The sequence below is a fragment of the Natator depressus genome, chromosome 7, assembly GCF_965152275.1.
Source record: "Natator depressus isolate rNatDep1 chromosome 7, rNatDep2.hap1, whole genome shotgun sequence".
Lineage (NCBI taxonomy): Eukaryota > Metazoa > Chordata > Testudines > Cheloniidae > Natator > Natator depressus.
The window spans coordinates 27,010,704-27,026,440 of record NC_134240.1 but is presented as its reverse complement, the minus strand read 5'-3'; the positions used below and the strand labels follow the sequence as shown (position 1 = coordinate 27,026,440).

At 40.2% G+C, this 15,737-nt stretch overlaps 1 protein-coding gene across 4 annotated transcripts in view; it reads left to right on the top strand.

Moving 5' to 3' along the window:
• Positions 1 to 15,737, top strand: part of CACNA2D3 (calcium voltage-gated channel auxiliary subunit alpha2delta 3) — an 869,947-nt gene that overhangs the window by 636,244 nt on the left and 217,966 nt on the right. The gene's annotated exons all lie outside the window — the stretch shown is intronic.

Genomic DNA, 15,737 nt, shown 5'->3' with positions numbered 1-15,737 from the left:
GAGTTGCAGCAAATGTTCTTAATTTAGTGTGAAATGGTTACAAATATTGGTTCTGAGGAGTAGAAATCACAGATCAGCAGCTGCAAAGCTGTTCATTTATTTTAACTGTTTTTAATCCTCATGAGAACCGGGCAAACTGAGAAAACCCCATCAGGTGAGCTCAAACCTTCCCTCCCTAGCCCCTGCCCCCCCCTTCTTTTCTTTTTTTTTTTTAAGGGAGTGGGGGGGAAGGTTTTAAACTTTGCCAGGCTGTTGAGCCGCCAGCAAGCTTAAAGTAAAATCATCATAAAAATGTCCCAGAAAAAATAATTGAAGATGCTGTTTTATTTCAGTTTTAGGTTGAGTTAAGTCTTCCTCTTTTATCTGAATTGTGGTCTTGGACAGAATAATTTAAAACAAATATGAACATCTATAGTTACCAAAGAGGAAAAAAAATAGTCCCATTTGGAAATGTTGTTTTGGATGTAATCCACTTATTTCCTGTTTCCTGTTTTACCAATAAGTAGCACTTAAAAGCATGATTAATCTGCACTCCTCCTTTTCTTCATTGAAACGTTAGGGTGAGAAGGGTAAAAAGTACATAGAGCCTCAAAGTTCCCTGCTTCAAGACATTTTCTGAAATGGGGAGAGGGCTGGTAGAATCTAAAGTGTTTTGTTTTCATTCTCATAATGTTTCTCTCCCTCCCTCTCTCTCTCTCTCTCATATCTCCTATGCTTTAAGTAGTCAATACATCTTATTTTGCATCTCTGCTAACACTCTTCTTTCGTCTCTGTATTTCTGATGCCTTTGGGTGAAAACTCCTTGTAAGTTATGTCTTAGAGGTCAATTCTCTTCCTTATCCTCTTTCTCTTTAACCTGGATAAAGAGTGTGTTTTGTTGCAACCCAAACAAGCCAGCAGCTGCTGCTCTCTATCCGCCCAGCTCTGAAGGCAGTGCTGAAGTAAGGGTGGCAATACTACAACCCGTCCTACAATAGGCTTGCCAACCTCCTTTTGGGTCAGGACCCCTAGTATGAGAAATGCTGTATAGATTCATAGATACAAAGGTCAGAAGGGACCATTATGATCATCTAGCCTGACCTCCTGCACAACGCAGGCCACAGAATCTTACCCACCCACTCCTGCGAAAAACCTCTCACCTATGTCTGAGCTATTGAAGTCCTCAAATCGTGGTTTAAAGACTTCAAGGAGCAGAGAATCCTCCAGCAAGTGACCCGTGCCCCATGCTACAGAGGAAGGCGAAAAACCTCCAGGGCCTCTTCCAATCTGCCCTGGAGGAAAATTCCTTCCCAACCCCAAATATGGCGATCAGCTAAACCCTGAGCAAATGGGCAAGATTCACCAGCCAGATACTACAGAAAATTCTTTCCTGGGTAACTCAGATCCCACCCCATCTAACATCCCATCACAGGCCATTAGGCCTATTTACCATGAATATTTAAAGATCAATTAATTACCAAAATCATGTTATCCCATCATACCATCTCCTCCATAAACTTATCGAGTTTAATCTTAAAGCCAGAAAGATCTTTTGACCCCACTGCTTTCCTTGCAATGCTATTCCAAAACTTCACTCCTCTGATGGTTAGAAACCTTCGTCTAATTTCAAGTCTAAACTTCTCAATGACCAGTTTATATCCATTTGTTCTTGTGTCCACATTGGTACTGAGCTTAAATAATTCCTCTCCCTCTCCGGTATTTATCCCTCTGATATATTTATAGAGAGCAATCATATCTCCCCTCAACCTTCTTTTAGTTAGGCTAAACAAGCCAAGCTCCTTGAGTCTCCTTTCATAAGACAAGTTTTCCATTCCTTGGATCATCCTAGTAGCCCTTCTCTGTACCTGTTCCAGTTTGAATTCATCTTTCTTAAACATGGGAGACCAGAACTGCACACAGTATTCCAGGTGAGGTCTCACCAGTGCCTTGTATAATGGTACTAAAACCTCCTTATCTCTACTGGAAATACCTCCCAGCTTTGTATCATCCACAAACTTTATTAGCACACTTTTGTATACTTTTACCCTATTGTATTGTATGGGTTAAAAGTACACAAAAGACCAGTTTTCATGGGAGACCAGATTTAATGGCCCGCGACACAATTTTCATGGCCGCGAATTTGGTAGATTCCTATTTAGAACAGTTAAAGCACAAATTGTCAACATCATATGTCAAAATTCAAAAGTAAATAGCCTTAAGTCAAATGCTAATATGTTCTCAAGCAGCATTTTTCTTTCTTTGAGTATGTGTAAATTAAGATTATTGGTGGAAATACTTTTTCATCAATTTGTGTGTGTATGGAGAAATAGATGTTTACTGACACTTACAGATAAAAATCTAATCCTTCCAAGTCCACTTATATTGTTTATAATCCTAACTAAATACAGCATGAGGGAGTAAATGCAATACCTACTTGAGAACAGCAGAGTGAGTTTAGAGAAGCAGTTTGGAGGAGAAATCAGGGAAAATAAAAACAGTTGAGCTGTTACATTCTTGAATAAAGAATCTTAATCCAAATGAATGCTGATTTATTTCAATCAAAATAAAACACTTTAAAGCTCTGCTTTCTGTGCTCTCCTCCCACCCCTAGACTCTGATTAATTTGATTAGTAGTTATTTATATTTTGGTAAGGCCTGAGGGCCCCATTATACCTGGTGCTCTAGGGTAAATCCCTTTTCTTTCCCAAATCAACAGTGAGACTATACAGGAAGAGGATAAATGGAAAGAACCATAGTTCAAGCCCTGGGAAAATAGTGCAGAAGGAGCATTGTAAAGGACATCCCCATTCTCAGAACTAGATCTGTGTGAAAGTCCCAGCGCCATGTCCTCAACCTTGCTATTGGTGCATCAACTTTCATGGGAGATGTGGGTGCTCAGCACTTCTGAAAATAGAGCCGCTTACAGGTGACTCTCGGCATGTATGTGCCTAATTTTAGGCAATCAACTGTAATGTTATGCCTGAGTAGGGATTGATAACAAGTATGGAACTACTTGAGAGTGGCGGTTCATTTTGTGTGATATTGTGAATGAGTGGTTTTCAAAGGAGGATATAGACTTCCTAAGGGGTTTGTAGAATCCCTATCACTGGAGGTTTTTAAGAACAGGAAAGACAAACACTTTTCAAGGATGGTCTAGGTACACTTAATCTTGACTCAGTGTGGGGCCAGGGGATTGACCAGATGGCTCTTGAGGTTCCTTCCAAATGTACATTTTGATCACTCTATGTCCAGCTACAACTTGTCAATGCAAGTGAACGTGGCTTGGGAAGGGGGATGTGGTGGCATCCTGACACCCCAGTGGTCCCTGGCTGAAGGAATGGCTCCTTGGGGCCATATGTAATTAGATGTAAAGAACAATCCTTAAATTGCGGATTAAACTAGGCACAAACTGGGCAGCACAAGAAACAGAGAGGCACAAATATGGCCTCCGTCACTAACTGTGGTACAAAAAAGCTAGCCCAGGACTGGTGCCTCAGTTTTCACTTTGTGAATATTTGCAAGTGAAAGTTTGTGGATTTATCAGAGGGTGAAATTTGGCCAGTTGAGGCCACTGTCAGTTTTCATGATGAAAATTTTCTCTCTCATATAAATGTGAGAGAGTGCAATGTTTTGCCTGCAGTTTCCCCTACTGTAAAAGCTATGGTTCAGATAATTGTTTCGTACAGCTCAAATCATAATAGAAGCTGCTTCCCCATGGTAAACTTCTAAATAAGGCTATGTTTTAGTCACAGGTATTTTTAGTAAAAGTCATGGACAGGTCACGGGCCGTAAACAAAAATTCACTATTTTAACTCTGACTAAAACATGTTGGGGGGGGGGGGCAGCTTGGGGGGATGGCCCAGGGGTGCCATGGGTGCTCACTGTGTGTGTGTGGGGGAACAGCGCAGGGGTGCTTGGGGGGGTTGGCAGGGCTGGGACAGGCTCCCTACCCGGCTCCTGGGAAACAGTGACCTCCAGCTCCTAGCTCCACGTGCTGCCTCCCCTGGCCCCAAGCCCCAACTCTTCAGCTCCCATTGGTTGGGAACCACGGCCAGTGGGAGCTGCGAAGGCGGTGCCTGCAGATGGAGGCAGCACGTGGAGCTAGGAGCTGAGTCCCCCAGGTAACCACCGCCCTGCACCCCAAACCCCATCCCTGAGGCCCCCCCCAAACTCTTGCTGCTGTGGTCTCAGGGCAGGGGAGGGGGCTGAGCTGCTCAGGCACCCCCGGTTCAGGTGCACTGTCAGGTTCAGAAGACACGGAGGTCACAGAAAGTCACAGAATCCATGACTTCCATGACCTCCGTAATAAAAACAAATCCTTACTGATGTCCCGCTGACACTGTTGGCAACCATGGTTGTTCCTCGAATCTCTCTGCTAAGGAAAGGGCTCCCTGTACCAGAGATTCCACCTGGATGTAGAATGAGGTATATAGAGAAAATGTTTGAAAATATGTAAATAAATGTCCCACCTTCTTTCTGTTTGGACAGTGACTTGCGAGAGGTGGACTAGTCAGGCAGAGATTCGTAACACAACAGCAGTGATGTAATACTATATATATATAGATATAGCATAGTATATTTCCTCTGTGTAACTGAAGAGGGCTTTTCATTTTCATACACATTTACAATTTGCCTCACTGTTAATCACTTAATGGGCCTTTTCAGGCATGTGATAAGGGGCAAATGACTAGTAACTTGAAGCATCTTTTATTAGAGTTCTAGCAAGGTTTATTGACAATTCTAGCCATCAGGTCAGTGTAGCAAAGGAACATTGTTTTGAACAATACATATCAGATCTTGAAATGGAGGGTGGGAAAGTGGAGTAGCAATATGCACCTGAGCTTTGCTCACAAAGTAGGCTCCATCTACAGATTAATGTTCATGAATTCTAGATGCCAAAATAAGACGCCACTCACAGGAGCTTAAGCAGCTGTTCATGAGATGCTTCTCCCTCTTCTTTCATCAATAGAAAAGTCAACAGCATTAACATTTAGAATAACTACAGGGTTAAGACCACACTGAGATGAATGGGGCAGTTTAACTCTTTCAGTTTAACTCTTGCAAGCTAAGGCAGACATTACGGCATTGATTGCAGTCAGTTCACATTCTTGTGGCTTTTGTATCCATAAAGGCAAAGACTTTTTTAATGACATTGTAGAGTCTGAAGCACAAGATGGCAGCCTTCAGAAAAAAAGTACTGACTTGAGTCATCACCAGCAGGCTTAATTTGACCCCTGTATGAGTCTCTAAATCCTTCTACAATGTTATCTTCTTTCACATCCTTCCTAGTGGCACACAGAGCTATAATGCAGTGGTTCTCAAACTGTGGGTTGGGACCCCAAAGTGGTTCACACCCCCATTTTAATGGTTTGCCAACGCTGGCTTAGATTTGCTGGGGCCCAGGGCCGAAGTCTTAGTGTTTCAGCCCTGCGTGTTGGGACTCAGGCTACGGGCCCCCCACCTGGGGCTGAAACCCTTGGGCTTCAGCTTTGCTCCCAACCCCACCCGGTCAGTGGGCCTTGGGCATGTTCAGGCTTCAGTCCCCCCTCCTGGGGTCATATAGTAATTCTTATTGTCAGAAGGGGGTTGTGGTGCAATGAAGTTTGAGAACCCCTGCTAACGTATAGTTCAAAATAATCACTGGCATAAAATTCATTTATGATTATTTTCAAGTAAATGCTTTTTCATTGTGTTTGCACTGCTGGCGGGCTCATATGATGACATTCGGGCAGTCTGGTTCAGCACCTCATTCCCCCCCATGAGTGGCAGGATTAAGGGGGGGAACTCAATTAGCTCTAGCCTAGGATTGAATATAACTAAGAACAAAAGCTTGTGTTTTGAAACAGATATTTCTGAAGTGTCTACTCTGAAAGTTACAGTTGTTTAACTAACATGTTTTAATTCATAATCAGTTGATTTGTGCTAGACCTTCACTGAAAATTCAAATCTAGTCAAACCCTCACAACTATTGTTTCTGGCTCTCTGCAGAATCCAGCAGGCATTATAATCAGGTCACATTTTCAAGATTATCTCTGCAACCGTCAGGCTAGAAACATAATTTTTTGTAAAAAAATAAAAATAAAATGGAAGCTGAGTTTCTGGAGTACAATTGTAAGGCAAAAAATTAATTCTGTGGCAATTCCACAGCCCCAGAATTGCAAAATACATGAGGCCCTCTGTGTAACACACATGGATGCAGCATAAGTTACATTAGGTCTTAAGCTTTTATTATCTCTTTTCTTTCCAAGAATTTAAGTTGAGGTTTTATAAACTACATGCCATTCAATTTCCTTTGCACACATTGCATGTAGGAGCTTTTATGAAGGAATAAAAATTAAGTCTTACCCGATTGCAACTAGACTCTATTCCCAGAGATATCATCACATACCTTTTCTGGCATGAGTTAATTGTGCTATTATCATAAGTGGATGTAATTAGCATTTTTATCATGGTAAAAGGTGCCCAGGGCCGGAATTTTTTAGTAGATTATGTATTTCAGTACTGCATCCCACTAAAATGTTTCATAGAAAGTATGGAAAGATCTTCTGTCACCACAGCAAGTAAATATTAGACATAACTATATTAGTGAATATTAGTAAATACCATTTATAAACATCTATGAAAAGAGAATTTACACACAACCCATAAATGATTAAATTTGATTTCATGACAGTTTTTTTTTGGTCCCACACTTTTTACCATGGCCCCTGCTATCATTGTGTTGTACTTACTTTTCCAGCTTTATCTTCCTTACACTGCCCTATCTTTTTCCTGCCCCTCATGATCCTGTGATTAAGACTAATTGTCAATGAAACTGTGCATGGCTGATTTTAGAGGATGGGTCTAAAGTCCCTGCAAGTTTTCTTGGAGATTAATGTCCTGTATAATCCAATCTTGCAGATAACAATCCTCTGGTACTCCCATACCCCACCTTCTCCCAGGCCCCTGGGACAACTCTGGCTAACTTTGTTATCATAAGGGGAGGGTCTCTATTACCTGTTCTCTATCTTCTGACTCTCTGAGTGTTTAGGGTGCACCGGATAGCCACTTCCCCATCTTGAACAATGGCTCTTGCTGCTCCAACACAAATTATCTTGGGAGTGGCAGATGCTTCCTGTTTTCATCCCCTAATTAGGGTGGGAAGGGCAAGAGAAACACACCCTCCCCTGCTTCCAGGTCAGTGTCCCTTAGAATCAAGCAATTCATTGCTCTTCACAGGAGAGTGCTGTTATCCCAGATTATGGCTCAGAAATTCCCATGAGAGTTGCACCTGCTCACTGCCACTATGTACATCTACACTACCCGCTGGATTGGTGGGTAGTGATCGATCCATCGGTGATAGATTTATCATCCCCGATCGCTCTGCCGTCGACTCCTGTACTCCACTGCAGCGAGAGGCGGAAGCGGAGTTGACGGGGGAGTGGCAGCAGTCAACCCCGCGCTGTGTGGACGCGAGGTAAGTCGACCTAACATACGTCGACTTTATCTATGCTATTCTCGTAGCTGAAGTTGCGTATCTTAGGTCGATCCTCCCCCCCGCTCCCAGTGTAGACCAGACCAAGTTTTATAGATTGAATTTTGTAGATTGAATTTGGTCGTGGATCCTAATTTTAATGAGAGCTTTTGGATTTATTTGGCAGGATTTGAATCCTTGAAGACTCTTCTCCCTTCTCTGATAAATAGCCTGGGTTTACCCACTTGATCTCAATGTGGAGCAAACTCCCCATGCATGGATCTCAGCCTTTCCATTAGGCAGATGGGGGCTCAGGCCCCTCCACAGCATCCTTGTCTCTTCCACTCCACAGCTCTGCAGAGTTCTCTCTGCAACTCAGGTGTCTTTGAGGAGATAGAATGGGTTTTGGAGAATGTCTATCGTCTACCCTCCAGCCTGGATTAATTTACCTGGAAAAGATAATACAACCCTAGCATGTATTACCTTTTCATTTTATCTCTGACAAATACAGCACACCTAGGAGGGATCCCTGGTAATGCTGTTCCACTGAAGTAACACTGCCAGGAGCCACAGCCTATTTGGAGCTACAGGCCTTCTTCTCAGATGACCAAGGCCTCCTGCAGTTAATTTGGGCTCTAACAGGTTTGGAGAAGGGTCCTGTGACTTCTACACTGGTAAGACAACACACACACAAAAACAAAGAGGTGTGTGTGCACCTGCCCTCCTCCCCCGATGAGATGATGTGGGGGCACCTCTCAGGGAATCATCATGGAGATTTCTATTGAAAAAGTCTTCCCCAGAGGTTTTGAGAACTGTCTGGCCCAAAATTTCCAATCACTATAATTAAACATTCCAGTTTTCCACTCAACTGTTCTAATCCATTAGCTTTACTGCTGTATCAAGAGTAAACAAATTACTGCTAACGACATTAATTATGTTAAATCCAATAAGATCCTGTGTATCAATTGACAAAATATAATGAATGCTCAAGATTGTAAATATATAAACCTCTCAAATGAATAGAATTCATGCACGCTCATTATCTTTTAGGTGCAGCTCAAAATATCATTAATAGAATGTGTTCCTTTTTGTAAGCTAATGCACAACTTGAATAACTTATGCTTGGCAGTTGGGTGCTAATCAGTGCAAGGAATGTTGTGCCACTTAAATGAGAGCTTAGGGTCCCAGATCACACAGAACAGGTATAAGAGCGGCACAGCCCAATAAACAGACAAATTGAGAACCCTGGAAAGAAAATGGGCATGTGAGAGAAAATAAAATCTGCTATGAACCAATGGGAATATGATCATTTAAAATAAGAATTAATTTTGCAATTTCCCTGCTGGTGTGCACCAAATATACAATTTCTAAGGCATGTAAACAAATATATTATGGATAAATTGTGCTTTTCAGTGTACACACACATACATAACCTTTCAGCTCTTGAAGTAAACCCTTTTATGTCTGATAAATTACATGTTTGTGTTTGCTCCAGTGCTAGTGTTGGAACTTATGCCATTAGGGGAATTTTCAGTGATTGCATTAGCCACAGAGTATTACTGCACAGATCTAATGGCTGGTTGTCAGAGCTGCTAGAAAAAAGTTGTAAGAGATGGCAATATTCATTTTAATGAGTTAACACTTTTCATGTGCATCACTGTATGGACAGTATGTGCACAATAAAATGCCACAGATCAAAAAGATGGTCCAAACATCAAACCAAACCAAAACAAAACTCTGCACTTAAAGAGGAGCATGAAATTTCCTGCTGGGGATGTGGAACATGGAATGCCATCTGTATGATATGGCACTGAGAAAACGGATTATGGTTGGACCTCTATTTCATAGCAGATGGGTTCATTAAATTTAATAGCCTCCAGAGCCTTAGAAACAGTGTTAAAAACATGTGGAACAAGCTGTGACACTTCACTTCTCACCCCACAGTCATTATAACTCTGGCACAGACTATAAATATCACTGTACTTTATTTCCATTGGAACGGATTACTATTATAATTATTTTTGCTAGTGTACAGTTACTTTAAAAAAAGGAGAATACAAATCCTATTTGACAGCATGATAGGCAGTTGTCTCAGCGTACCAGCAGCCTAATATGTCACTTTTTTTGTAGGCATCGTGGCAAAAAAGAGTTTAAGGGGGGATGTGGAGAAGGATAATGAGGTAGTTTTGCATACTTTTATGGGGAGTTCCTCCCAGGTGTGAGGGGCATCATGGGAGAAAAAGCACAAAAGTGCTTATTCAGATCTTGCAAATACTGGCATTCACTTGTATTGTGTTCCCACAGTAACATTGCTTGCCCAGGATTTGGGATTGATGGAGCCCATCCTTGTGGGATTAGCATACTATTATGAAAGTGTTTTGGCTGTCCCAGCTTTGCTTAGCTGCATTATCATTTCCCACTGGTACTACTGAAATTTTCAAAGTGGATTCATTCACAAAACATACTGTGATTAAATTTAGTATCTAGGAAATTCAGTCAGGTACAAATGTTTGAAGAACAGATTCTCTTTTACTAGCACTGTAGATCTAAAGAAAATGATCTTTAAAACCACTATGTTAGGACTTTGTCATGAGTTTCCAGGGTTTTCTCTTATTTTACACAGTTTTCTGGCCTGTAATATCATTACTTTTGTCAGGGTTCCCTCCCCACTCTGAACTCTAGGATTCAGATGTGGGGACCCACATGAAAGACCCCCTAATCTTATTTCTATCGGTTTAGGTTAAAAACTTCCCCAAGGCACAAATCCTTCCTTGTCCTTGGATGGGTACTGCTGCCACCACCACCAAGTGAGTTAGACAAAGATTCAGGGAAAGGATCGCTTGGAGTTCCTGTTCCCTAAAATATCCTCCCTTCACCCCCTTTCCTGGGGAGGCTTGAGAATTAATATACCAACCAAATACGTAAACCAGGTTCTTAAAAAACAGAACTTTTATTATAAAGAAAAAAAAGTAAAAGAAGCACTTCTGTAAAATCAGGATGGAAGGTAACTTTACAGGGTAATCAGACTCAAAACACAGAGGATTCCCCTCTAGGCAAAACTTTAAAGTTACAAAAAACAGGGATAAACCTCCCTCTAAACATAGGGAAAATTCACAAGCTAAAAACAAAAGATAATCTAGCGCACCTTGCCTTATTTACTTACTCTTTTTGCAATATTGAGACTCATTTTAGGATGATTTTAGGAGAAGGAGTTTTCTGACCTGATGCTTCTCTGCTTCCCCAGAGAACACACACACAAAGAGCACAAACAAAGCCTCTCCCCCACCCCCCAGATTTGAAAGTATCTTCTTTCCGCATTGGTCCTTTTGGTCAGGTGCCAACCAGGTTATTTAAGCTTCTTAACCCCTTACAGGTAAGGAGGAATTCTAGGCTACCCTTAGCTGTATGGTTATGACAACATTATATAGGGAATTATTGTTACTCCCTATATGAGGCTATAATAGGTTGTATCTTAAAAATAATTCAGTGAAGTACAAATGTCTGAAACTGTTCACCTGCTGGACTTTCTCCCACCAATTATTCTATATAAATTATAGAGAGTAGTTCTCATGCTGATTTTGATTTACTAGTATATCCATGCCAAAAGGGTGCCAGTCTTGCTCCCAGACACCTGCATGCTAGAGATACAGCAATTTGGGACCTTTTCCATCTGCAGCCTGCCAATGGTGTGTAGTGCTTTCAGGTGAGGGGACATTCCATTTTGAGTTTCACACAGAATTGCTGTTCTTGTCATTTCGCAGAATTGAAAATCAAAAGGTGAAAGATCACTAAGCAGAGGGAGAACTTGTTTCTAGATTTTTCCCTCCATTATGTTCGATCAAACACTCTGGAAAACTTGTCCTTACCCAAAGAAAACTACTATTTAAATGCCTTTGCAATTAATATCTGTTTGAGACTAATAAGATCACAGACAAATGTTCTGAATGAAGCTGAGTTGATTATAAGGAAATTGCAGTTACTTGGTGAGATATATGACATTTTTCATGTTTCATTTTCTCATGAAGGATTATTTAGAGTAAAATGATAATGCAGGAAGGCAATGGATTTAATGTAATATACAAATTCCATCTTTTCATTGCATATGTCTCATTTTATGACATTTCAAAAGAAAGGGCAGTGAAGATGAAATATACTTTATCTGAACTACTTGAATAAAAGACTGAAATAAAAAATAAAGACTCATTAAATTATCGGTGCCATTTGAGTTATGCTGCAGTGACAGAATTAAATACAGAAAACGGGGAGAGAAAACAGAAGGAAAGACTTTTTTTTTTTTTTTTGGGTAGGTGTTGAGGTTGGGTGAGTTAGTTGTTAATAGTTCTTTTCTCTCCAATTTGTCAGAGATTTTGTATAGTACCAACATACATAGGCAATACTATGTACATATGAAAATTAGGGTTGCTCAAATAACACTGTAAATAATATTTATTGTGAAATTTAGCAATTTATCAAGAAATAATTATTCACAAATAGATGTTTTTCATTATTCTGCGAGCTCTTAACTACGTATTGGTATATACGTATAAAGTGTGTGTAAGTGCAGTTAGATAGTCTGTACATGGAGAGGGGTTTTGGTTTGGTTTGCGGGGGCGGTGTTTGTGGAAAGCTTCCGGCTGATAATGATGCTGCTGCGAGTTGACCAACCTCCTCACCATTGTGTGGTGTCAAGTCAGGTCTTCCAGAGGAAACATTTCCTTTAATTGTCTGGCCAGAAGTGTTCCATCCAGTTGAGCAAATTCAGTGAGGCAGGTGCCCTACTAGTCTCTGAGTAAGTGTGGGGTGCTTAGAAAATTTTTAAAGTATTTGAAAATGTAGCTGATTTATTAGCTGATTTATTATGCACGTATTATTAATATTATTAATATTAGCTGATTTATATGCACGTATGTAACACTTTTCAGAAGAGAAAGTCCAGGAGTGCTTTTCTTTCATGTGTGATATTAAGCTATGGCTGAAAGAGGATTTGAGAATGGATGAGGTATTCCATTCTAGTGGAACTGGGGTGTTGTAGAAAAGGTGAGTGTGCATGTTTGAATATTCTGTTGACACATGAACACTTCTGGCATATTGTTAATCAGGTTGGAGGATTGCAGTGGTCTCTATGGGTAATTCCGTAATTGCACATCACTTGGAAGCTGGTGCAGAATGCAGCTGTCTACCTAGACGGTGTGTCAACATTATGGATTATATTGCACCTGTTCCCACACACGGTACTAGCTTCCTGTCTAGTTCCAGGTGCAATTCAAGGTGTTGATGTACTATATAGTTTAGAACTGGACTGTTTAAGAGACTACCTTTCCCTCTTTAAACCACCATGGTAGTTAAGATCAGCTTAAATGCATCCCCATAATAATCCATAGATTTAAACTGCTGTTGCTTGATGCAGGGAGTTCCAAGCTCAGGACCCTTGGCTGTGAAACTCACTTCCACTTGCTGGTCCAACAGGAGGGCCATGGTTTACTCAGATCAAAAATTTCAAAGTTAGGTACCAAAATGTAGGTACTTAAATCCATGTTTATGTACTTAATTAAATATTTTGATTTTTTTTTGTTTGAGGTTCTGAGCAACAGTAGCTGCAGTTGACTTTAATGGGAGCTGCAAGAGCTCAGCATCACTGGAAAACAGGCCATTTATAAGTAGGCTTGGTAGAATTCAATTTTTAGGGTTTTTTTTTGTAATTTTGACAGCTAAAATCAATGTTTCTTTTTAAGCATTGTTTATATTTTTAACAATTTAAATTGTCGCAGTTGTGTGAAATTGTGGAGGGGGGGAGGAATCAGACAATTTTGTAACCACAGCTCTATAACATATTTTATACACATTAAAATGGGATTCTATTAAGTTCTCAAACATCATTTTTCTTTCTTTGCCTATCTGTTCATTTCTGTTACTATCGATCAAAATATTTTTTCTGTTCGGGAGGGACGGGTGTATGGCGAAGTTGATGTTTACTCACATTTACTGGTAAAAATTTAATCCTTCCAAGCCTATTTATAAGAACCTTAAGTATGGGCTTACGTCCCTAATTCTAGTCAACCAACTTTGAAATTAACTGTTATCAACTCCTAGTCAAGCAGACCCAAAAGCAATTTATCGAGCTATTTGATGGAGGGAGTCCATTTAATTGATTTGTAAATTAATTGTCTGTTTTAAATTTGAGATATGATTATAGGTTATTTAATATTAAATAGCCTTCATGTAGTGGCACAAAGATTTTACAGGGATAAACACATTAAAAACACTATAATAATAGTAATAGCAAGGCAACATGCCTAATCCTTATCCCTGTGAACTGTCCTTTGTCTTGCTGCTCTGTTGCGTTCACAGTTTTTACTAAAATCTTCAGTTTTCTACAGTGCTAGATTTATTCAATCAAGAATTAACAATATAGAACTAGCTAGATCTAATATCTCCTTGCATTTCCTCATGTACAATACTGCATATGTTGGGTCTTACTCCTGATTTACACCAGTACAGAATATCTCCATTTAAGTCATTGGAGTTACACTGATGTAGAACCAGAGTGAAATTAGAATCAGGTCCCTTACATTTTAAATCTTAGTTTTCAGCTTTGAATTCTACTGCTGTTGATTGACACCACAATTTTAATGTTCTGTTTTTTGGGTTAAGGCCTTCACCTGAACTCAAAAGAGTAAGTATTAGAGTTAGCAGCAACTTGTCTTAATGTGACCCCTCTTTCTATGTTATAGTCCAGTTTGAGTCCCTGGCTTCAAGTGAAAACAGATGTACACTGACATTTAAAAAAATTGTGAAGTTGTTGAGCCTTGTTTAACCTATTTGTCATTAGCTAATGTAACTGATACATGTGATGACTATACTTCTCCATGATGGTCTGGGTACTTCTCAGGATAGCCATTAACATGAGCAGCTAGTGGCAGCTCTGTGACGGCCTCAGCATTTCACAGCCTTTTTCTTGTGAGATGTCAAGGTGAAAGAGGGAAGTTTCTAAGATAACATTTTTTAAACATCTGGGTAACACCATAAGGGAAGCAGCAGCAGATGAAGAAACTGTTCAGGCCTCAGGCCAAGATGGTTTCTATCACGTATTAGAGAACTGGAGAGAAGAAGCATTTCACTAAACTGTAATAAACCGAGCATTTGAAATTAATTTAGGTCATGCGTTCTAAAAAACATTAAAATTAACTTTCTTTCAGTATAGCTAAAGGTCGTAAATGCTGTCAATCAAATCAGAAGGCTTCTTACTGTTAGGCAGCTTTGATTGAGTAGCCTCAAGTTGTGCAAAGTAAGAACAAAGTGTTTCTTCCAAAATAAAAACTGTAATGAGAAATATAGCTCTTTCCACAAAGTGAATGGATTTTTATACAGCCTGCTGGATTTAGCTTGCAATGTGACGCATCCATAAAATGCTTCATGGCCTTTTGATAAACGTATACCTATAAAATTTGGGTGTAAAACTAGACTGGTGAGATGCATTAGCTACATACTTATTATGGCTGATAGGCACTCTCTATTCCTCACAACAAAAGCTAATGAACAATAAGAAGCATTGATGGCACCGTGTTGTCAGCTGACAATGTTGCCAGTAAGCTGTGTCATAACCTCACTTTTCCTAAATTAGTTTAAAAAGTGGAGGGGGGGAGGAAGGGGGAAAAAGAGAGAAAATCTAATGTTAAATCAGAGGTTTGTTGAACCCAGAGAGATTTCAGGACAGTATAAGCTGTAGCCTCTTTAAGATTCATATTTTGAATTCTTGTATTTAAGTGCCTATCAAGTACTCTATGCATTTCTTACAAATACAATACACTTCTTAAAAAATAATGCTTGTAACATGTATTGACTTAATCCTACCTTCTGCTGCTGTGCATCACTGTTAGCTGTTAAAATCAGGTGTTGTGCTTATGCACACAAGCCTGAAGCACACCTCTGCAGCTGCTGATTCCCCATCTCACCTAATGGCCACCGCTGTGTTAGAGAGCTCAGTCATATCACCAGGTTATTTCCAAAATATGCTTTTGATGTATTATTGATGACATTCTCAAATGCCTGCACAAATGAACAAGATTTGTGTGGAGGGGTTTTGCTAGGGGTGGATCTTTCCTGGCACCTTTACATCTACATCCCAATGCATGGTTCTCTGACTAGAGGAGCCACTGAATTTGTGTGCACAAGGCTTGCTCCTTCCCTACCTACAGACATCCTCTGACCTCCACTCAGTCCTTTATAACAGTACCAAGGTGGTTCTTTTGTGTGTTTGCCCTTTCATAGTCACAATGGGATAGGAAGGACAAGATGTCTGCCTTTC